This window comes from Eschrichtius robustus, chromosome 5, assembly GCF_028021215.1.
Source record: "Eschrichtius robustus isolate mEscRob2 chromosome 5, mEscRob2.pri, whole genome shotgun sequence".
Classification (NCBI taxonomy): domain Eukaryota; kingdom Metazoa; phylum Chordata; class Mammalia; order Artiodactyla; family Eschrichtiidae; genus Eschrichtius; species Eschrichtius robustus.
Genome location: NC_090828.1, coordinates 61614400 through 61640004, shown reverse-complemented (window position 1 = coordinate 61640004; position 25605 = coordinate 61614400). Strand labels below are relative to the sequence as shown.

General features: G+C 37.6%; 1 pseudogene; it reads right to left on the bottom strand.

The window, feature by feature from the left end:
- Positions 1 to 9089: 9089 nt before the first annotated feature.
- On the bottom strand, positions 9090 to 13147 carry LOC137764633 (structural maintenance of chromosomes protein 6 pseudogene; annotated as a pseudogene).
- Between the last annotated feature and the right edge of the window lie 12458 nt (positions 13148 to 25605).

Genomic DNA, 25605 nt, shown 5'->3' with positions numbered 1-25605 from the left:
AGATGTCTTAGCCCTGGGTTCCCTCAAAAACAGAGCCTGAAGCAAAGCGTATGTGCTACTTCTGAGATAAGGAGTGAAATCCCTGCAGGAATGAAGAGCAGGAGGAATGAAGCAGATACAGAAGGAAATCCAGTATCAACCTGGCTAAGTGCAACTAAATGCTTAATCCCATGGATCAACCTCTGAGAAGGCACATGAACTGCCCCTGGGCAGTATGTGAGGGACAAGGTGGGGAAAAATGGAGAATAATCTATCCCCCAGTTCTTATCATCTGCCACTCTTCAAAGCTCACCCCCAGAACATCATTCCCCTGAATTTCCAGACTGCACAAGGCTGAGTTCACCTTGACATCAATGGACAGAAAGCAAGGGGAACTCAGAGAAACGTGATGAGTGAGGTCGTTAGGCAGGTTGTGCCAGCATGAAGTTTGCAGAGTCCACACAGAATGGTGTTGGTAGCAGTGGCTGGAACAAGAGGGGGGTGAGGGGGGCTTCCCTGGTGGCACAGTGGTTGAGAGTCTGCCTGCCAATACAGGGGACACGGGTTCGAGCCCTGGTCTGGGAGGATCCCACATGCCGCAGAGCAACTGGGCCCGTGAGCCACAACTACTGAGCCTGTGCGTCTAGAGCCTGTGCTCCGTAACAAGAGAGGCCGCGATAGTGAGAGGCCCGCGCACCGCGATGAAGAATGGCGCCCGCTTGCCGCAACTGGAGAAAGCCCTCGCACAGAAACGAAGACCCAACACAGCCATAAGTAAATAAATAAATAAATAAAAATTAAAGGAAAAAAAAAAAAAGAGAGGGGTGAGGCCAAGAGAATTTGATTTTGTACAAGGTGTCTGATAAAAGGGGGAACTGAAAAAAATGGAAGGATTCTGGACTCAGATTTCTTCACTTGTATCTCTGGGTTCTGGTCTGCTTTAAAAATACCAGTTCTGGAAATGATATCCAGTGAGTGTGGTTTATGCCAGAAAGATGGCGGAGAACACCAATCAGCAAAATCAAACCTAAAGAAAACTTCTTGGCCTTATATCTAAGATAGTTAAATGAATGTACCCCTTTATATTTTAAGTTGGAATAAAATGTTTACAAGTTGTATATATCTTTATACAATGATTTCCTTTTTAATTAACTTCTTAAGTTAACTGACCAGACTTCCTCAATAGTGTCAGATAATAGAACTTGTTTATTCTTTCTAAAAGATTAAGCCTTATTGATTTCTTGGATAGTTCTTTGATTTTAATAGTTGGGAAATGCTGATTTTTTAAAAATTGAAGTATAGTTGATTAACGTGTTAGTTTCAGGTGTATAGCAAAGTGGTTCAGTTACAAATATATATATTATTTTTCAGATCCTTTTCCATTATAAGTTATTACAAGATATTGAATATAGTTCCCTGTGCTGTACAGTAAGATATTGATCTTTAATAACAGCTTTATTGTGCTATAATTCACATACCATAAAATTCACTCTTTGAAAGTGTACAATTCAGTGATTTTTAGTATATTTACAAAGTTGTGCAACCATCATCACTATGTAATTCTAGAACATTTTCATCACCCCAAAGAGAAACCCTGTACACATTTGCAGTGATTCCCATTCTTCCTTTCCCCCAGTCCCTGGCAACTGCTACTCTACTTTCTGTCGCTATGGATTTGCCTATTCTGGACATTTTATATAAATGAAATCATGCAAAATGTGGCCTTTTGTATATGACTTCTTTCACTCAGCGTAATGTTTTCAAAATTTTATCCATGTTGTAACATGTATCAGTACTCCATCCCTGTTTTTGGCCAAATAACATTTCACTGTATAAATGTAATATATTTTGTTTATCATTTCATCTGTTGATGGATGAGTTGATTCCAATTTTTAGCTATTTTCCGTAATGCTGCTATACACATTTATGTACACGTTTTTTTACAGCTACATGTTTTCAATTCTCCTGACACATACCTAGGAGTAGAATTACTGGGTCATATGGTAGCTCTATGTTTAACTTTTTGAGGAACTGCCAAACTATTTTCCACAGCAGCTGAACCATTTTACATTCTCAACAGCAGTATGCAAAAGGTCCAATTCCTCCACCTCCTTGCCAACAATTGTTATTTTCCATTTTTTATTATAGCAATACTAGTGAGTGTAAAGTGGTGTTTCATTGTGGCTTTGATTTTTATTTCCCTAATGACTAATGATGTTGAGCATCTTTTCATGTGCTTATTGGCCATTTATATCTTCTTTGGAGACATATCTACTCAAATCCTTTACCCATTTTAATGGGATTATCTTTTTATAGTTGAGTTGTAAGAGTTCTTTATATATTCTGGATTTAAGTCCTTTATCAGATGTGTGACTTGCAAGTATTTTCTCTCATTCTGTAGGTGGTTTTTGCTCTTTCTTGATGGTGTCCTTTGAAGCATAAAAGTTTTTAATTTTGAAGAAGTCCAATTTATCTGTTTTTTCTTTTGTTGCTTTTGCTCTTGATGTCATAAGAAACAATTGCCTAATCTAAGGTCATGAAAATTTACTCCTATTTTTTTTCCAAGAGTTTTTCATCATTTAAGTTGACTGTTTAATCTATAATCTTGGGATGAATGGAATTTAATATTACTTTTTTTTTTTTAAATAATACTCTAGTTTTTTTTTTTTTTTTTTTGGTTTAAAAAAATTTTTTTTTAATTTATTTATTTATTTTTAAGCTGTGTTGGGTCTTCGTTTCTGTGTGAGGGCTTTCTCTAGTTGCGGTGAGCAGGGGCCACTCTTCATTGCGGTGCGCGGGCCTCTCACTATCGCGGCCTCTCTTGTTGCAGAGCACAGGCTCCAGACGCGCAGGCTCAGTAGTTGTGGCTCACGGGCCCAGTTGCTCTGCGGCATGTGGGATCTTCCCAGACCAGTGCTCGAACCCATGTCCCCTGCATTGGCAGGCAGATTCTCAACCACTGCGCCACCAGGGAAACCCCAACACTACTTACTTTTTTATTCCTCCATCTATTACCTGGAAAACAAATGGCAGTTTGATTCTAAGTTTATTCACAAACTCGAGGCGGGGGACTGCCCTGGGACGGGTGAACATGAGGGCTAGGAGGGATGTTGCTGGGAGTCCATTCCCAGTAGGAGTTGGTGAGAGAAACAGGCCCCAGCCACTGGCCTCACTTAGAGCTAGAGGAATAAGATTTCATCCACTCCTAAAAGGAAGTGCGGGGGAAACGAGGTACTGCCAACATATCAGTTCAGGCCCACTGGTGGGTTATCTTAAATATTTTTACTTCCCAAAGTTGAGGTGGTTGTGGTTTTCACATGCTCCTACAGTGAGTGAATACACATTCTATGATCAGTGAGATTAATATCTGTTGTTTTATAAATATTGACTCTAATAGGTGACAACAAAATCGTGTCTGTGATATAAGCTTGTATGACTTTCTGAGCAACTATTAACTTTTTCTGTCTCAGAATCTTAGAATTTTGATAATGTATTATGATAAATATCTGTTACCCATTTTATTTATTTATTTGTTTGTTTGTTTTAATTAATTTATTTTTGGCTGTGTTGGGTCTTTGTTGCTGTGTGCAGGCTTTCTCTAGTTGGCGGTGAGCAGGGCCTACTCTTTGCTGTGGTGCACGGACTTTTCATTGCAGTGGCTTCTCTTGCTGAGGAGCACGGACTCTAGGCACATGGACTTCAGTTGTTGTGGCTCGCGGGCTCTAGAGCGCAGGCTCAGTAGTTGTGGCATGCGGGCTTAGTTGCTCCGCAGCATGTGGGATCTTCCCCAGCCAGGGCTCGAACCCGTGTCCCCTGCATTGGCAGGCGGATTCTTAACCACTGTGCTACCAGGGAAGTCCCCGTTACCCATTTTAAACTTAGTAGACTACACAGAAGTATCTAAGAATGCGTTTGAGTCATCGCAGGGACGTGACTGCTAATAAGGACTAAAACATTGAGACACAGCAGTTTCTGTGGCTATCTCGTGAGTTTGATCATTGAACTCATTAGGTGCTCTATCTTCAAAGAACAGCATTGTTAATTGTGCTTTTAATGACATAGGAATAAAACAAGATGCATTTTAACAGCTATTGATACCTGCTAGAAGAAACGTATGTTAGGCAAGGAAGTGCAGGTAATAATAAAATGTCCGTGTCAATGAATACTAAAATTGCATACAGATTCATGAAATAAGACTTTGTGTCTGCTGATGTTAATCTAAAATTCTAATGATGGAAAATGCTATGTTTAGGTGAGTTCAAAAGTGCATAGTCACTGACAGTCATTCTAATAAACAATATCATTTGGGGTATAGTACTAGAGTTAATACCTAGAACATTTACTCATCTTTGAAGTTTTGAAAAATATATTGGTATTCCAAGGAAAATCAACGGATTAATCAGGAGGGAGGGGAATTTGCCGAGTTCTTTTTTTAGCAGCGAAATAGTACAGACTCACGAAAGACTATGAGGAGTAGGGAATGTCCTTAGTGAAGTAGGATCCAAGGTGTTGGAAGCAGCTGGAAATTCCCCGTTTGGGATTGGTCTGTGTCAGTATATGACTGAGGACAGGAAACCTGGGAATCACAGCTCACTGAAGCTCCTTGGCCTCAAGGTCCTTATCACAAGGGAAGGAATTTAGTTTGAAGTAGTTTCTGATGGTGTCTCTCCTAAATCTGGGTCTGTATTTCAAGAAAGGGGTCTAGATCTCTTCAAAGAACCAGTTACTGTCAGCCTCTATATCTCAGTGTCACTCAGATATTTTGTAACAGGGCACCTCACTGTTCCATTGCAGGTATGAATTTTAAAATGTTCAAAAGTGAGAAGTAAATCAATCTCTCATGCACTTTCTGAGTCTGTGTCTGGGCTGTCTCTAATCCTTATCTTTTACGTTTGGAGCTAAAATCCACATGGAATTGATTTTTGCTTATAGGGTGAGATGGCAGGGTGTCTCTTTTCTTTCCCTTTTCATAGAAAAATCTAATTAATCCAGCACCACTTTTGTAATGACACCTTTGTCATAGATCAGGTGTCTATATAAGGACTCTACTCCATTCCATTGGTCTATTTGTCAATATTTTCACCAATATCATACTGTATTAATTACTGTAGATTTATATCTTAATATTTAGTAGAGTATGTCCTCACATATTTTTCTTTCTCAGGAGTGTCATGGTTATTCTTGACCCTTGACATATTCTTTACTCTTCCACTTTAGAATCTATCTGTCAGGGACTTCCCTGGCGGCGCCGTGGTTAAGAATCTGCCTGCCAATGCAGGGGACACAGGTTCGATCCCCGGTCCGGGAAGATCCCACATGCCGTGGAGCAACTAAACCCGTGTGCCTCAACTACTGAGCCTGCGCTTTAGAGGCGGCGAGCCACAACTACTGAGCCCATGTGCCACAACTACTGAAGCCCGTGCGCCTAGAGCCCTGTGCTTTGCAATGATAAGCCACTGCAGTGAGAAGCCCACAAACCGCAACGAAGAATAGCCCCTGCTTGCCGCAACTAGAGAAAGCCCGTGCACAGCAACGAAGACCCAACACAGCCAAAAATAAATAAATAAATAAAAGAATCCACCTGTCAATTCCACAAAAAAAATTTTTTTTAAATTTATTTATTTTAATTTATTTATTTTTAGCTGTGTTGGGTCTTCGTTTCGTGCGAGGGCTTTCTCTAGTTGCGGCAAGCGGGGGCCACTCTTCATCGCGGTGTGTGGGCCTCTCACTGTCGCGGCCCCTCCCGTTGCGGGGCACAGGCTCCAGACGCGCAGGCTCAGTACTTGTGGCTCACGGGCCCAGTTGCTCCGCGGCATGTGGGATCTTCCCAGACCAGGGCTCGAACCCGTGTCCTCTGCATTGGCAGGCGGATTCTCAACCCTGCGCCACCAGGGAAGCCCTCCACAAAAATTAACTCACTGCAATTTTGATTGGGATTACATTGACTCTATAGATAAACCCAGAGAGGAATGACATCTTTACTATTTTGAGTCCTCTAATACATTGACATAGTATATCCCTCCATTTATTTACATCATTTTCAATTTCTCTAGAAATGTTTTTAGGTTTTCTGTATAGAGGTATTGCACATCTTTCTTTAGATTTATTACTAGCTGTTTGGTATGTTTTGATGCTATTGTAAATGGTATCTTTTTAAATTTCGTTTTTTAATGGTTTGATGCTCAACAAGGGAAGTTCCATTGATTTTTGCATACTAATCTGTATCCTGTAAACTTGTTAAACTCATCTAATAATTCTAATATCTGTGGATTTTATTTTCTAAGAATGCAAAGAATTCAATTTTTTTAACATAATTGTCTGCTTTTTTCTTTTTTAAAATAATTTATTTATTTATATTTTGGCTACATTGGGTCTTCGTTGCTGCACGCGGGCTTTCTCTAGTTGTGTCGAGCAGGGGCTGCTCTTTGTTGCGGTGCACAGGCTTCTCATCGCGGTGGCTTCTCTTGTTGCAGAGCACGAGCTCTAGGCACGTGGACTCTGTAGTTTGCAGCAGGCAGGCTCTAGAGCGCAGGCTCAGTAGTTGTGGCGCACGGGCTTAGTTGCTCCATGGCATGTGGTATCTTCCTGGACCAGGGCTCGAACCTGTGTCCCCTGTGTTGGCAGGCAGATTCTTACCCACTGTGCCACCAGAGAAGTCCCAAGAATTCAATTTTATTTCCTCTATCTTTAACAGTGTTATCTATTTTTCTTGCCTTATTGTATTGGCTAGGATCTCCAGTGTGTTCCTGATTTCAGAGTGAACAATTTTAACATTTCACCATTAAGTACTATGTTTCCTGTAGTTTTGTTTTCCGTAGATACCCTATAACAATTTAAAGATGTTTCCTTCTATCTATAGTTGGCTAAGAGATTTTTTTTCATGACTACATGTAGAATTTTATCAATGCTTACATCATTAAGATAATCATGATTTTTCCTCATTTCTTCTGTTAATGTGGTGAATTGCACTGATTAATTTTTGTATGTTGAAACAGTCATATTCCTGAAATAAACTCAACTTGGTTGTGATGTATCCTTTTATATTTTGCTGGATTCAATTTGTTTGTTTAATGAAAACCTTAACTTCTCGGTAGGATATATTAATTTGCAGTATTCCAATGTTTTTGTTGCAACAACTAGAAAATAACATGGATAAATTGCAAATTTATATTTGTAAAGATATCAGAGAGTCGTGGAACAAAGAGGAATGGGTGAACTAAAATTCCAGAACAGTAAGAACCCATCCTAGGTGAGCTAATGATTGTTGTCTTCCCTGGTGGGCTTGACTTAAACAGGGAGACTGTACTAGAAAAAAAAGAAGCCAGCAGAATTTTTGACAATCACACAGAGCTGGTGTGACCTATTAGAAACTGGAAGAGCCCAAATGCAAGGCTGGTTTTCCCCATGAGACATTTCCTGAGGGTGATGTGAGGCTGGGTGCTGGCCAGAAAGGCAGATTGTGATCTTCCATTGTCTTGCGGTGCTTGGGGGAAAAAAATCCTACTAGGGAAAGGAGGCTTTCACAAATTCACAACTAGTCTCTCCCTTATGTATACGTACATGGGTGTATAAGCTTGCTAGGGCTGCCATAACAGAGTACCACAGACTGGGTAGCCTAGAAAAGTTTATTTTCTCACAATTCCTGAAGCTATATGTCCAAGATCAAAGTGTCAGCAGGGTTGGTTTTTTCTGAGGCCTATTTCCTTGGCTTTTGGGTTATGGTGGTCTCCCTGTGTCTTCACATGGTCTTCCTTCTATATATGTGTCTGTGTCTTAATTCCTCTTCTTATAAGGACATCCATCATATTGGATTAGGGCCCCCCCAATGAACTCATTTTAACTGAATTACCTCTTTAAAGACCCTATATCCAAATACAGTTACATGCTGATTACTGGGGGTTAGGACTTCAACATGTGAATTTGGAGGTGAGAGGGGATGGGGGACACAATTTAGCCCATAACAATGGGGTTGTATGCAAAGAGCTAAGCTCAAACCTCTGAAGGACAGAACTACAGGACTGAAGAATCAGAGACTTTATAAACTCTCAATTAAAAGCCCTGACCCAACTCAATCACTGATTGGATTGAGGTGATCTGTCCTTCAATCTATCTGTCTAACTGAGGAAAGGGGGACCCTTCACTAATGGAAGATATCAGCTGGAGCCTTCTTCTTTTACACACAATGTCTGTCATATAATAAAAGATTATTAGACCTGTAAAGAAGAAAAACGTGACCAATGACAAAGACAAAATACTAATAATAGAAGCAAACCCTTCCTTTCATTGAAAAGGCTTTAAATTACAGATTCAATTTAATTAAGAGTTACTGGATTATCTGGTATTCTCTTTCTTCTTGTGTCAATTTTGGAGAATTGGGTCTTGCTAGAAATCTTTTTCATCTAATTTTTCAAAATTATAAAGTTTGTTTATAATATCCTTTTGTGATCTTTTAATATCTAAAGGATTTGTAATAATGGTAAGCACATGTAAAATGCCAGAAAGTTCAGTTCACAGCTGATCCAGGCTGTGGTAAGGTAAGATATTTTCTCTTTTTTCCTGATCAGTCTCATAAGAAGTTTATTATGTTTGTTAGCTTTTTTCAAAGAACTATCTTTTAGCTGTGTTGATTTTCTTCATCGTATGTATGTTTTTATTGCATGAATTTCTACTTTTATCTTTATTTTTTCCTTTCTTCCACTTTCTTTGGGTTTTATTTCTGCTATTTTTCTTTCTTTTTACCCCCCAGGTGCTCAAACTTTTAATTCTTACAAAATATTATAGAAATGAACCCAAACTAAACAGATATGTATGTACAAAATTTTACTTCTGAAAAAAAATCTATAAAAGTAGACAGTTAAAAAAACCAAAAAGATTTAAAACCAGTACTATGAAATTGATTTTCTCAAAGTAAAGTAAAAATAATTTTAAATTGCTGATTGTAGTTGGTTTTCTAGGCTTATTTACATAATTTATTGTGGTCAGATGTATAAAGGAGCTTTTTTTTTTTTTTTTTAGAATATCTTTGGTTTCATTTTATTTCATCAAATAATCCTGAATTTTTTTCCCTTTGCAAATCTTTCAACATGAGGACATGGCATTTAAGTTACAAATCAACTTTGGTCTTCTTGCTATTGAGTCACAGGTTAAAAAGGCAATGTGATTTGTCCTCTTTCAGGATCAGACATTCAAAGAATTCTAATCAGTTCACTTGACAGAAGTGAGCTCATGCTTTGAGGGCTAAGCAAGATAAATTGACTGAAACATTGGGAGTCTGCTGTCTTGAGTCTCATGTTCATTGCACTTCTTTGGTTAACCATATCATGTAGACATCAAACTCATCCAGGCATCCGAAAGGAGATTCAGCAGTGGACCACAGGGAAAGAATGAAGCAAGCCATGGAAAAAACAAAACACCACCACCAACAACAACATTCGCCTCTGGAGAAGGCCCTCATGTTGTTGAAAGGAGCTTTGTTTCCCTCTCCAGGCTGAACTGATATAGTAACAGTTTCATTCTTGTGGTCAAAATTCATTTTTCCACAAATAGGCTGGCTGAGATAATAAGTTGTCAAAGTACAATTTGCATTGTAAAGTCAAAGACCTTCTAAACTGTTGATATGTTTCGTATCTATGGGTTCTTATTTCTTCCAGTAATTTAATAAACCTTTCAAAAGTCCTTACTTTATTATCCAGATCAAGATACCTTTCTCTTGCTTCTTAGTACTGCCTCATTATTTCCTCTTGATCTCCATGACTAGCATGTTCTGCCTATATCTTTTGTCTTAATCTATTAATTTCTTTGTCTAGAATTGATGGAGATTTTTTTTTTAGTTTATAAATGTTTATTAAACGTCAGTAATTTTTACAAAGCAAATATTAATAGCAAGAGGCAAAATTTTTGCAAAATATGTACAGAAGTAAAAAGCCTGGATGACTAGCAACTCATTTTATCAAATCAAACCATTCTTTCCACTTTCAGACCTCCTGTAGAAATATTTATTGCCAATCCTGAACTAAAGCACTGACAGAAAAAAAATTTACGACAGTATCAGAAAATGTGCTCAGTTCTGGGAAAGTTATAAAAAGATATATGTATAAAAAATCCTAAGCCACAAATACTTTCATACAGAGCTAATACAAATCATGTTTTGTTAGGTACAGTATCTATGAGGTTGTTACAAAATAGACTTTCTGATAAGGCTTCCGTGGTAAATGAGCTCCACCTTTAGGCTAGTAGAGAAAAGCCATTTAAACATTTTACAATTCTGCTTTCAAGTAAGAGGTAAAGAAAGGGTAAATGGTATCGTCTGTTGCACTGTTTTTTTCTTCTATCTGCTCTGGGCAGATTTATCTTCCTTTTTTGTGACATTTTCTCTTCTAGTTCTTTTTCTTTCATATCTAGCTCTTGTTTCTTTTTAGTTAAAGTATCCAAGTGTTCTTTTTGTTTTTCTTCAAAATGCCGTTTCTCTTGTTTTTGGTTATCCACTTCAGAATCAGCAGGGTTTGATTCATCCTTAAGTGGATCTGCTAGCTGATTAATTTTCAGTTTAATTGCATCATCTTACTTGTTTTCTGCTTCTATTTTCAGACTTTTAAGATGCTCCATGTTTTCTTTTTGTTGTTCCATATTTTTCTCAACTATTTTCATTTTTATTTTATTTTCTTGAGCCTCATCTTCCAAAGCTGCAACATCTGCAGACTGGAGTTCTTCTATATTCTCAAGTTCCCACATTTTAGAAATACTTTTTCTTATTTTTATCTTAACTCTTAGAATGTAGTTGGCACCTTCTAAGAAAATTTTCATTGTGTTTAATATCCTTTTCAAGGGTAGACAAATGGGCTGAAGATTTAATATCTGGGCTTACTTATTTTCATCCTCCTTCTCCAAGTCAGTTTGAAATAAATCCACATCTCTGCTTAGAAACTTAGGTCTTATATTCTCAGATAAATAATAATGTCCCACAAAAACCTGATCACCATCAGCAGTAAAAGCTACAGTTCTTGGCTAGCTTTGGGACTGCATCACTGCACAAGCTACACAATTATTTTTGACTAGTAGCACTGTCTCTATGCCTCTCATGTCAGTTAGGCTATTTGCAACAACTGCATTTTCTATTTCTAAATCTGTCAGAACTGTTGGAAACTGGATGATAAGCAGCTCTGTGTCTAACATCATACGTCTTATTCCAAAACTCAGAAAATATTATCTGTGGCTTGGTGAATAAAACCTTTTCATCAGTGCCTGAAGCATTCTTTCATCAGCACGATTATGGCAACAGTAGGCTTGCAGAAGTCCTTTTAAGCAAGATTCAATAGCCAGAGCAAACTCAGGGTCCCAAAGATGAATGCAAGCTCCTGAAGAGCCTATGGGTTTATAGGTAAAATGTCCACATCTATAAGCATCATCTCTGGCTTCGAGAAGAGTTGGAACATGAGGGCCAAATCCTTTTAGTCGATCGGTATTACTTTCAGTTCTTTCAGTTGCTGCTGATTATAGTTCAGCATATACTTCACATCTAATTCTTCTCTCTTAATTCTGGTATGTTCCTCTTTGTTCTTTTCTATGGCTAAAACTGTTCAATCTCTTGATTGAACTTTCTTGATCCTGTAAGGCCTTTACACTCTCTCCTTTTATATATATAATTTTTATTTGATTATAGTTGATCTAAAATGTTGTGTTTCTGCTGTACAGCAAAGTGAATCAGTTATACATATACATATATCCACTCTTTAGATTCTTTTCCCATATAGGTCATTACAGAGTATTGAGAAGTGTTCCCTGTGCTATATAGTAGGTCCTTATTAGTTATCTATTTTGTATATCAATCCCAATCTCCCAATTTATCCCTCCCCCTCTTCCCCCCAGTAACCATAAGTTTGTTTTCTACATCTGTGACTATTTCTGTTTTGCAAATAAGTTCACTTGTACCATTTTTTTAGATTCCACATATAAGCGATAGCATATGATATTTGTCTTTGTCTGACTTGCTACACTCAGTATGACAATCTCTAGGTTACACTCTCTTTTAACTAAGATAATTTTTTTGCCTTTTCAGCTGCTCAAGTTCCAAAGATTGATTAGTACTTTTTTTTTTTTTTTTTTTTTTTTTAGTTCTTCAATTCTTTTGCAAAGCTACTCATCATCTTTCTTTAATGTTCAATATGCATTTAGGGAATGGTTATATAAAACTTCAGCTACATTATAGGCCCTTTTCTTAGGAGTAACATCTCCTTTCAATACCATACGTTTTGGTGTTCATGCATTTGTCTCTTGACTAATCTTTTCTATTTTATCTTGAATATCCTTGTATTTTTTCTGCTTCATTAAGTCTGACCTGCTGTTCTTCCATTTTCCTGTCAAGTCTAGCAGCACAATCTTCTCCAATTTTTATATTATCTCTGATAGCATTCAGTTGTTTTTCAGTTTAATTGACCACTGCCCAAGGCATTTCACATTTCAAATATGTTAAATTAGCCTTCACTGTACTTAAACTAGCAGTAATTTGTAAACGTCTTCTTTCTCTAAACACTGGCACTTTAGTTCAGTAAATTACTCTTCCTTGATTTATCTACTCCTTTGATCTTTGTTTCCATAATGTATAAATAATCTTCCTTCATCTGTTCAAGTGGGGTTGCTTTCATGAAGAATTTGTATTTGTCTCCCTCAGTTTTAGACAGCTATAACTGGTTGCTCATCTCTTGTGTTAAAACAGAAACTGGATTATCCACCTGCATGTTAAAATGATCAAGAACTGCAATTAGCTCTTCTTTCCTAGTAGAAGCCACGTTTCCGTTTCACTTTTTAGTTTATAAGATCAACTTCCGTCCATGCTGATGAGACGTCGCACAGCTGTAGAGTGACCATACACATTTGTTTTATAGGCATCACCTCCGCTGTTCCTTAATGTTATTGAGATAGCTGCTGAGTTCCATTGTTGCCAGCAACAAAGTTGATATTAGAACCAAATTTAAAGGGTGTAAGCATGGAATGACACATGAAGTTTCTTAGCTGAATACTCTCAATTATCCCAATTTCTCCTGCAAAGTAGAAGTATCATTAGTGAAAGAAACTGTACATTCATCTTCCTCACTTTATCAAAATCCTCCAGCTCTTGTCTCAGTCTTTTGGCATTTTTAGGAGAGAAGTTTTCTTCCTCTCTTTTGGCCATCAGGTCTCAAACAAGACGAAGTCTCCTCAAGGAACTGATCAGCGAGACTGTCACGGTGCAACCCTACGCTAAGGCTACCCTGGGCGCGTCCTGGCCTCGCCTGGCCGCCATTGGCCCACTGGAACCGCGTGCCTGCCACCAGGTGCTCCGCACCTGGCTCTGCTGTTTTTCTAATTTCATGAGACAGATTTTTAGATCATAAGTTTTTCGGTCTTCCTTCTTTCCTAATACGTGCATTTTATATGCTGTAAGTTTCCCTCTCAGCATGGCTTTTACTGCATCTCCCAACTTGTGACAGGTTGTACTTTCAAGTGTTAATCCGCTTAAAATATTTTCTAATATCCTTAATGATTTCTTGTTTGAACAATGGACTATGTAGAAATGTATTTCTTAATTTACAATTGTGTGAATTTTCTACTTAAAATTTTATTTATTTTTAGCTTAATTCCACTGTGGTCAGAGAATATGCTCAGTATCATTTCAGTTCTTTGAAATTTGTTGAGACTTGCTTTGTGGTCCAGCATTTGGTCAGTTTTGCTTAATTTTCCATGTATACTTGAAAAGTTCTACTTTCCCCTGGAATTTGCCTGTTCATTCCTGGCACTCTCTTGTGGCTTGTTTATCTTAGTAGTGGTTTCCTTTACTTCCTTTTTTGAAAAATTAAACTGTGAAGTATAACATGCATCGTGGAAAAAAACATAATTCAAAAAATAACCACAAAACAACAAAACCCATCCTCCAGGTCAAGATATAGAATATTATTAGCACTCAAGAAACCACATGTGTGTGCCTTTCTGATCACAATTGTATCTCTCCCCAGGATGTAACCATTATCCTGATTAATTTCCTTGCTTTTCTTTATAAATGTACTACCTCTGTGTGCATTTCGAAACAAAAGGGCTTACTTTTGCCTCTTGTTGAACTTTAAGTATATAATCACATTGTATATACTCTTCTGTGTTCTGCTTTTTTACTCAACATTAGGTATATAAGATTCATTTATGTATCTCCAGCTTGTTCCTTTTGTTGCATTTCAGTTGATTTTTATTACTGTATAACTTTCAGTTGTGTCAAAATTTATTTACCTGTTCTACTGTTGATGGGCTTTGGGTTGATTTCCAGTTTAGGCCAATTAATAACAATACTACTGTGAACGTTCTTGTACATACATCCAGATGCACATCTGCATGTATTTCTCTAAGGTATAGATCTTGGATTTAAATTGTTGGGTCGGGGGTACATATATGTTCAACTTTATTGGATGCCACATGATATTTTCAGGAAGAGTATACCAGTTTACAATCTCACCAGCATTGTTTGGATGTTCCTGTTGTTCCATTTTTCTCTCCAACACTTAATTTTGTCAGACTTTTAACTTTTTTCCCAATCTGATAGGTGTGTATCCCATTGTAGTTTTAATGTATACTTCCCTAATTACTAAGGAGGCTGTCTGTTTATTGATCATTTGGATATCACCTTTTGTATAGTACCTGTTAAAGTCTTACCCATTTTTCTGTTTGATTTGTGCTGTCAGTTTGTAATAGTAATGCTTACTAGGCTTTGCTGATTATATGTATTGCAAATACCTTCTCCTATTTTTTCTTTTTCTTTTTACTCTAATACCTAATAATAATGGAGTCTTTTGAGGAACAGAAGTTCTTAATTTTAATGTGGTTAAATTTATCAATCTTTATTTTATAGTTGTTACTGTTTGCATCTTCTTTTATAAATTCTTTACTGTCCTGGGGCTATGAAGATACTCTCCTCAATTCTTTTCTAAGAGCATTATAGTTTTGCCTTTCTTATCTAGGCTTTAATCTATCTGGAACTGATTTTTGTGTAGCCAAAGAAGCCATCATCCTGGGATCACTTCAGGGTCTTGGCTCAGTTCATCCTTCCCAACCTTGTGTTGGCCAAAGCCTCAGTATCCTGATAGCAGTATTACCACTATCTTCATTTACCTCAGAACAACTCTGGTTTTATTTTGATTTTTGGAGTGAGAGGGCCTTCAGAGACCTCCCCTATCTCTTGAGAGACCAACAATGCCTCAAAGAGACAGGTCCTATCCAAGGTCTAGTTGTTCCTTAGCAGAAGGGCGCCTCTGTGCACCTAATCAGTCACCACACCATTTGGAAATCCTTAACAATATATTTTGCATATTGTTCCAGGTCAGTACATATAGAGCATTTTCATTCTTTTAAAAGGCTGCATAATGATCTATTGTATGAAATTTATTTAACCAGTCCCCAATGGTGGACCTTTAGATCCTATCCAATTATTTATTTTTACAATACTGCAGTGTCATTTCACACCTGAGTATATCTGTATTATAAATTCCTAGAGATAGAACTACTAGATCCTGTACCCTCCCCCAACCCCCAGCATAGAGTTTGTATCAATTTAAACTCCAGAAATGTAGGAGCATGCCTATATTTCCACATTCTCACCAAATGCATTATAAAACTTTTATACTTATCCATCTGATAGTTGAAAATAATATCTCATAATTTCAATTTGTATCTTTTACTATGGGTGAGATTGAGTGCCATTTTATACATCTAAGAGAAATTTGTGTTTCCTTTTCTTGGAACTATAATGTTCCTAGTCTTTGCCTTTTTTATTCTGTTGGGTTTTCCAGGTAGTTTTTAAGAATCCAAAAGTTTGCAAGGTCTTGTACTGAAATGTGCATAGAATATTTGCTTTATGCAACTTTAAGGAAATATACCACAATGTTCTTTGACAAAGTATATAAATGCAGTGTTGCAATTTAGATATTTTACTGAACTCATTAAAAAGAAGATTTTATGGGGTTTGGAGAAAAAGTAGAACTTTGTAAGTACACGGGGAATATTAAGCAAAACTGTTCAGTGCTGTACCATAAAGCAAGTCTGAACTGTCCCAAGTGTTATTCTTTACATATGAAAGATTATCTTGTTTTTCTTTCTCTATGAAGAACCAAGCTTTACAAAGATTTATTACTGCTGAAATTTTAATCTACTCAATTAATTTGTGAATTTGTAAATTAATTTAAATAAGTATGCAAATCTGAAGTCCTTTAATAGATTAGACGTCATGGAATTGAAGGTCCACAGCTAAAATGGGCAACAGATTCCATTATCTTATTTCCTCTGCACTTAAAGCTAATTGCACTTTCAATGATGTTTTTATGATAGACTATTAGCCCAGCTTCTTCAGCATTCATAAACTTTAATATAGCTGAAATTTAAGAATATAAACACTAATCATTAACTTAGTACACTGTTAATTGAAACTGAACTCTGTTCTTGTTTTCGAATAATAGTAAATTCCTTTGGAAGCAAACAAGGGAAAAGGATTTTCATGTCATCCAGTTTTTCTGATTTAGGACGCTAGCATATCTAATGCAGAATATCTTCAAAGTAAAGCAAGTTCACACTCTCACATTACTTCAAAGACTTTTGGTGTCTTTGGGGACTTGATAATTTATGTGTATTTGACCAGTAGAATATATTCTTATACTTCCTATTTTTGAGCCACTGATTAAATTATATTTAATTAAACTGCACAAGCATTTAACAGTTCTCCTATAGAATATATCCAAACTAAGCATATAGCCTTAACACTATGTTTAAAAAATCTGACAGTTAGTCTAAAGTTATTGACTTTGCAATATATGTACTCCTTAGCACTTGCCCTTGGAAAACACTAACAGACATTTTAAACATTTGGGCCACAGGTAAATACCATTTTTTAAAGATGAAGTTATTTTAGGATTGGAAGAATTGCAAAGAATAACTGGTTTATTCCCCGACTTCATCCTAGATAAAAAGTGAGGCACAGAAAGATTGTGGCTTGCCCAACAGATAAAAGCAGCTCAAATGTACAAAACTTTCTGATTAAGTCTGCTTCCAGGATATTAATAGAATTATCATTCTGTTCTAAGTTTCACTTTTGATGTATGAAAGATGCAAGTGATGGAGACCATCCAAAGAAACTAGCCCCTCATTCTTTGGAGCTAGATTTTAGTAATAAAGAGGACATTCTGAATAACTAAAATAGTCATTCTAGTGCTTACAGAGAAGCATCACTTAAAAGGTTCCCACCAAAAATTTAAGTTTGATGGCAAATATCCTTGCCCCCCAAACCATACCACTCTAGAATCAATGTATAGTGTTCTAAGTTTAATCTTGGAAAACTACTTAGGGACAGAGTAAATGGAGTTATTCTTCCCAGTTTTAATGTCTATGTCAAACTAGAGAGCTAAGGCTGGACTTCCAGATCCTTATATATTTCCATAAAACACCTTCCCATGAGTTTAGCCTGGGTGAATCATGCAAATTAAAAGAAAATTATTAGTACCTAATTGCCCCCCCCAATAAAGACTGTTCCCACACAGACAGATACGGGCAAAATTTGAGTCAGAGCAAACATGAGAAACATGAAAAAGAAATACCATACTCACTTCATCGTTGGCAGGTACTGTCTTTGCCAGAAATTGCTGTTATAGGGGAGACTGCCCAAATCAAGGTCCTCAAACCCAGTGGCTTTTATGACTCTGTACATAAGCAAGGAAAGCCTTTATGATGTCACAGGAGGGGAGCCAGGAAGTTACTAGAATCTTGTTTTAGCACTTTAGACTTAAGTAATCGTCTTGATGTACCTCAAATGCAAATTTATTACCTAAGAGATGGGTTTGGAGGAGCTTCTAGAAGCTAAGTTTGTTGCAGCTTGGAACACAACTGGACCTGGAGTGGCCTGGTCCACGATGGTCTGGGATGCACTGATTTTTATAGTTGCTGATTCCTAGAGTTAATCTGCCTTCCTAGCTGGGGAAACACTGGGGGAAACACTGAGGGAACTGACCTGATGATGGCTATGGGTGGATGTCCAGCCAGCAGACAGAACATGTTATCCAAAAGCTATGGCCACAAACTACAGAAAGATTATGTCAGCAACAGGAAGATGCAACCTGGGGCAACGTAAAACTCGTGAACATAGCTGTTCAGATCATGCACTGCACAAACCTAGATGATACCATTTGCATCGATGGTATGTCCCAGCAGGTGGACCAAACATAGATATTGGGAATGCAGGAATAATAAATAAATGGTTGTCCAAATAGGTATATGGAGATAGTGGAACAGGCAAAGTCTACCAATGGTTAAGGATTCAGAGACAGGTCTCCAGCCTAAGAAGATAAACCATAAAGGAAACTGTCATGTCTTTAACGAAAAAGAGAATCTTAAAGGTTTTGTCACCTTGGGGTGTCATCAGGAGGTGATTCAGCAAGTGGGTCTGACCACCTCCTTTTGAATTTCACCTCCTCTGGATTCTTGCTACTGCCATGGGCACTGTAGCCCACTGGTCCAGTGCTCTGCCATTAAAGTTCTGGTGCAAGTGTGGACAAAAATACCTTATTTTGAGTCTTCCCAATAAAGTAGAAACAAGCTAGAATTTTTCCAAAAGGATTTCACTAAATAAAAAACATGAACAAAAAAAATATTTAAGGAACATAGAAAGAACTATCTCCACCCAGCTTTTGCACTTCTAGGAATTTATCCAAAAGAAATAATCATGAATGAGTGTCAATTAGGGTTTGATCAGAGAAGCAGAACCACTTATGAGTGATATAGTGAGATCTGTATAGAGATTAGACCTTATACAGTTGTGGAAGCTGGTTGTGCAGTCTGTACAAGACTGCGGCTCTTCATCTGGTGCCAAGCCTGAAGTCGGCAGGGCAGCAATTAGGACAGGAAGATGCATGTGAAGTAGGAGAGAGTGGGGACAAACTGGAACCCACAGGATGAGCTAAAACCAAAAGGATGGAACCAGAACTTGCACCTGCCTCTCACTGCTTCCAAACATCCAAATTCAGTGATGTGGAAGACTTCTAGAAGATCGAGTACACTTCACCACAGGGCTGCACGTGTGCCTGGGCCAAGATCTGGAGAAGTTGAAAGAGGAGATCTGGTGGGAGCTGGATCTGTGAGGCGCAGGTACTATCCCATGAAGAACTAGCTGGAGTTGCCACAGGCCTGGCTGCTGGCCCCTCTAACAAGATGATCCATGACAGTGTGCATGAGCTCTGACAGTGCCTGACCCTACACCAGTCTTCCAGGTATAAGTATGACTGCTGCTTCATTTCCACCGTCTAAATCTCATGCAAAAAAAATTTATGGCTCTCACTAACTCAGAACCATGCAGGGCAGGGGGTTCTGGGAAATGTAAGTCCAGATTACTTGACACAGTACAAAGTCACCATAGAATGTGTGCCAAAAATTAACTACATAGATTTTCACTGCAGTGTTATTTATAACGATAAAGAATAGAATATGACCTAACAGTACAGAAATGGTTAAAATTTTATGGTATATCCACACATTAGAATATATTACAAAGGATGTAAAAGAATATTTATGTCCATAAACCTATGTTCACAACACAATTGTCATTGTACCCGGTTGTATAAATACAAAGTTTTGATTAAAACACTATGGTAGGGGCTTCCCTGGTGGCACAGTGGTTAAGAATCCACCTGCCAATGCAGGGGACACGGGTTCGAACCCTGGTCCGGGAGATCCCACATGCCGCAGAACAGCAAAGCCCGTGCGCCACAACTACTGAGCCTGCGCTCTAGAGCCTGTGAGCCACAACTACTGAGCCTGAGTGCCACAACTACTGAAGCCCGCGCACCTAGAGCCCATGCTCTGCAACAAGAGAAGCCACCGCAATGAGAAGCCCGCACACCGCAACTAGAGAAAGCCCATGCGCAGCGATGAAGACCCTATGCAGCCAATAAATAAATAAATTAATTAAGAAAAAATTAAAACTGTGGAAAGAAAGCAAGAAAAAAAAATCACCTGAGTTTATACAATAATGATCCTACCTATCTTACGTTCTGAGTTCACAAGCCTTGTCCCTATCACATTCTGTGAGAAGGCCTGAGCCTAAAAGGATGGGTATAACTTACTGGGGACCTGGCCCAGATTCCTCACTCTCTGGTCTCTACTCTGTACCCACATGGAGGGCGCTCTCTTGTGACCTGCCAGATGGGAGCTGGACTCCAATATAAAACTCAAGGCTCCATATCTTTGAATATGACATTGTCTGCTTGGGAATGCCTTACAGCACTAACCCTGGCTTTCATCTGAGAGACTGACCTCTCTCCAGGTATTTGGCAGGAACCTGGAGATTAACATAACATATTTCACTCTTTAGGGGAAACCTGCACTCCCTCAATCGTCGTCACTAGGATGTAAGCTAGGATGTAAGCTTTAAAAGGGCACTGGACTGGTTTTTGTTTTGTTTTGTTTTTGGTTTTTTTTGGTCCACAGATGTGGTCCCAAGGTCCTGGCACATAATAGACTCTTAGAACATTGAACTAATTTTTTTCTGTATAGCAAATGGCTTAGTCTTTTATAGACAACACAGCAATCTCTTATTTTTAAATTCTAGACAAGGACGTCTCCTATGCTTTCTCCCTCAATCTCCATCTTTATCCCATCCCCTAGGAGAAGTTGCTGATTGGTTAGTCAGAAACCTGGACAGTGACTGGGCTGAGTTTTCTAGGGGTAGAGGTTTCATATGTTTAAAGCTCAGTAAAAGGTCAGTTCTTGAGGAATGACCCTTGCCCAAGTATCTCCCTTCCACATTCTCTCTCACCCTGTGGCTCCATTCCCCTGCTGCTAGGAGCAGGCACTGGATCTACTTTTCCTCATATCTGAACTGATTTCAGGTCCAGAATTCAAGTTTAGTATTTGGAGAGGACAGTGTGTTCCATGAGGACAGAGACCTTTGTCAATTTTTGCTCAGTTATATTCTCAGCACCTACCATAGTGTCTGGCATCTCTCTCTTAGATAGATAGATAGATAGATAGATAGATAGATAGATAGATAGATAGATAGATAGATGGATAGATAGACAGATAGATAATAAATAGATGATAGAGACAGATCGATGTAGATAGGTAGGTATAGACAGATATACAGAGAGAGACTCTCTAAATCTTTCTATAGAGAGAGGTTGTTTTGATTGAATGAATGTGGAAAGAGCTCAAAGCATACTTTAGGAAAAAGGAGACTTTCATGTGATTCTAGCTCAGCATACCAGATTTCTACTTTGAGGTGTTGGGTCATAATCAGCTTATTGTAAAATGCCATTTTACCTTCTATGTGTTGGTCATTGTCCTGTGCATACATTTTCACTAAGAACCTTAAAGTTTTACCAGGTTCTCCAGTGATGATAAAACCATTTAAGAACCCCAAATCTCACCCTGTTTTCCAACATGAGTCAATTTTTTTTAAAAAGCCATAGCATTTATACAAGAAGTATAGTCAGACTTCTTAAAGGAAACCTATCCGGATAGCTGCTAGCCTTCCTAAAATCTCACTGATTTGAGATACAGATCCTTGGAGAAACACAGACCCCTGTCCCTGGCACTAGATAAGCATCTGGGAGAGTCACAGCTGGCCAGGCTGTGGTCATTAGGTTGTGATTGTCAGGTGTTAGGTTGTGATTGTCAGGTTGTGATTGTCAGGTGTTGAGGTAGTGCTTTTGTCCTAGGATAGCGCTTCTCAAACTTAAATTTCTTACTAACCACCCGAGAAGCTTATTAATATGCAGATTATGATTCAGGAAGACTGCAGTAGAGCCTGAAGTTCTGCATTTCTAACAAGCTGATCCAAGGACCACATTTTGAGTAGCAAGGACCTAGAACACTGACCTCTCTTCTTTCCACATGCAGGAGGTGCTTTTGTCCCATGATAGTGGAGAAAAAGTAATTTTTGAAAGTGGTAAACTATTTAAACATTCTGTGCCTCTGTTTAATCACTTTTTTGATAAAAATAATATTACAGGTAAAGTCCTTTTCTTCAGGAGGAAATGAGCCTTCCAAATGTCTCAATAGCTTATCCATATAAGGTACTTTTCTCCACCCTATGTGGTAAACAGAAATCACAAAAGGAAACTGTAGGAATCAGTCTAATATATCAATAATCACAATAAATATAAATAGATTAACTCACCTATTAAGAGGTAAAGACTAGCAGAGTGACTTTTTCCCTAACATTTTATTATGAAAATTTTCAAACGTGCAGAAAAGTTGAAAGACTTTTACAGTATACACCCATATACCCACCACCTAGATTCTGCAATTAATATTTGCTGTAATTGATTCATCACTTGTCTTTCCACAAACTGACTTTTTAAAAAAATCCAGTTATGTGCTGCTTACAAAAGACACATCTAAAAACAACAGAAATTTGCAACTATGTGTGGTGATGGATATTAACTAAACTTGTGGTAATCATTTTTAAATTATATACATAAATCATTCTATTATACACTTAAAACTAATACAATGTTACATATCAATAGTAAATGAATAAAAAATAAATTATAAATAAATAAATAAATAACATATAGAACAGAAAAGTTAAAAAAATGGGATTCAAAAGTCATTTGCTGGAAGGCTAATGATGCTACCCATCTTGTGAAGTCCTATCCGCGTTATCAGCTGGATATACTAATTGTTCAAGGAAAAGATGACCAGTTCCTTTCAGATGGACAGTTACTACCTGAAAACTTCATAGCTGCCTGTACAGAAAAGAAAATCCCTGTTGTTTTCAGATTGCAAGAGGGTTATGATCATAGCTACTACTTCATTGCAAAGTAGCTTCATTGCATAGCTACTACTTTATTACCAATCACATCAGACGTCATGCAAAATACCTGAATTCCTGAAAAACTTCAGATAAGAGAATCTCTTCAGGATTACAAAATTGTAATAAACAGAGTTACAAGGAAAAAAGATTTTAAAACATTGGATTTCTTAATGCTAAAAATGCTTTATTCTGTAGTTGATTCACCCTCTGGATAAATATAACAAACCTGAAAAAAGAAGTCATTTGCAATACCATATGATATCACATATGTGGAATCTAAAATATGACACAAATGAATCTATCTATGAAACAGAAACAGACTCACAGACATAGAGAACAGACCTGTGGTTGCCAAGGGGGAGGGGAGGTGGGGGAGGGATTGACTGGGAGTTTGGGATTAGCAGATGCAAACTATTATATATAGAATGGATAAACAACAAGGTCCTACTGTATAGCACAGAGAACTATATTCAATATCCTGGGATAAACCATAATGGAAAAGAATATGAAACAGAATGTATATGTATTTATAACTGAATCACTTTGCTGTACAGCAGAAATTAATACAACAATGTAAATCAACTATACTTCAATTTTTAAAAAGTCATTTGCACATCATTTTATCTTTATTAGGAGTTCTAGTTCTATGTGTTCAAAATAATGGGGAAATACTGACAAATAAAAAAGGATTAGGTTTATACTAAATAATTTGAAGATTCTTCCTTATAGTATCCATAGTCACTACTGGCCTTCTCAATCTTTTTTTTTTTTTTTTTTTTTTTTTTTAAATTTATTTATTTATTTATGGCTGTGTTGGGTCTTCGTTTCTGTGCTAGGGCTTCCTGTAGTTGTGGCAAGCAGGGGCCACTCTTCATCGCGGTGCACGGGCCTCTCACTATCGTGGCCTCTCTTGTTGCGAAGCACAGGCTCCAGACGCGCAGGCTCAGTAATTGTGGCTCACGGGCCCAGTTGCTCCGTGGCATGTGGGATCTTCCCAGACCAGGGCTCGAACCCGTGTCCCCTGCATTGGCAGGCAGATTCTCAACCACTGCGCCACCAGGGAAGCCCTCAATCTTTTTTAAAACATGGGATTACAAAGGAAACCAGCTACACTGAAGAGGAGTTATCAAAATTTAAAAAAAGAACAATTTGTGATACAATAGTATATGTGCTTCATTCTTGTTGCATTACAAGATCTAGCTGCAGGCTTAATAACTGTTGTTACTCTGAAGAGGTGCTGAGCGCAGATGGAAAGTTGAGATACCCGCAACAGCTCTCCATGGGACATGAGAATATCAGTGATTTCTATTGGTGACAAAATCACAGCCACTGCGAATAGTAGTGGAGCTTGTTGTCTGCATTCATAATTATAGAAATTGCTAAATTTCAGTTACAAGTTAATGAAAATAAAGGTGCAGTTTTTCTCCCATTCAGGTTTTATCCATAGACATCAGGTTAAGAACCCCAGACTAGTCTGAAGCCGTCCTGTCACAGATCAGCAAACTGCCTCCCAGTTTTGGGCCCGTGTAAATTGTCTGATTACACAGCAGATTGAAATCCTGGAACAATGTATGTTCACTTATTCCAAACTGCTTCATGTTGACTGGAATCTCAAGGCTCTAGGCTTGGAGCAACATATAAATGACAGAAGCCATGCTAAATTTATTTTGGTACAAAAGTAAAATTTGGACTTATACCATTTGGGTTTTCTCTTTAAAAAAGAGCTTTACCTGCTACGAGAAATTATAATCAAGGTTTCCCAAGATTCAGTGAGGTCTGTCTAAGCTGTTTGCAGATAAAATTTGTTTAGTGAAATATTTGGCCAATTAAGAAAGCCTCTCTGGTCTGCTTTCAGAGTTCTTTTTTGGACACAATCCTTTCATGCTTGAATAAAATCCTGACATCTGTGAGCCAAAATTCTGGAAATATATTTCTGAGACACTCCGTCTGTGAACACCCTTTAAAAAAATGCATCAGTGACAGAGAAGACTGTAATTAGAGCACTTATTCCTATTATTACATAGCCAAACAAGGAAGCATTCCATAAAAGTTCTCCAAAAGTAAACAATGTTTTTGGCTACTCGTTAATAATAGTATAACCCAGTTCTTCACGTACTATAAAGTCCCATCCATATAGTCCAACGTGCTTGTAAAATTTGATTTATGTGGAAGAAAGCTTGGTCACAAGAAAAGTGTTCCAGCGCATTCTTTCCTTTGCTAATTCTCTGACTTGATTTTAGGCTCTCTATTCTAACCTTGTCAGTCTGTCAGTCAGTCCAGGAGTGTGTTTTTAAACGCCTTTTCTCTGTCAATGACTGTTCTAGACTGTATTAACTATATTTTCTTCCTTTCCATATTCTTTTTTTCCTTCCAGTTTTATTTAGATGTAATTGACATAAGTACTGTATAAGTTTAAGGTGTACAGCATAATGATTTGACTTACATGCATCATAAAATGATTAACACAAGCCTAGCGAACATCCCTCATCTCATATAGATCTAAAATTAAATAGAAAAAAAATTTTTTTTCTTGTGATGAGAACTCAGGATTTGCTCTCAACTTTCATATATAACATACAGTGGTGTTAATTATATTTATAATATTGTACATTACAGCCCTAGTACTTATTTATCTTGTATCTGGAAGTTTGTATTCTTTTCTGTATTCTTTTATTTAATTAAATTTTTAATTGAAGTATAGTTGTGCTAATTTCTACTGTACAGCAAAGTGCTATGTTGTGCTAATTTCTACTGTACAGCAAAGTGACTCAGTTATACATATATATATACATTCTTTTTTATATTCTTTTCCATTA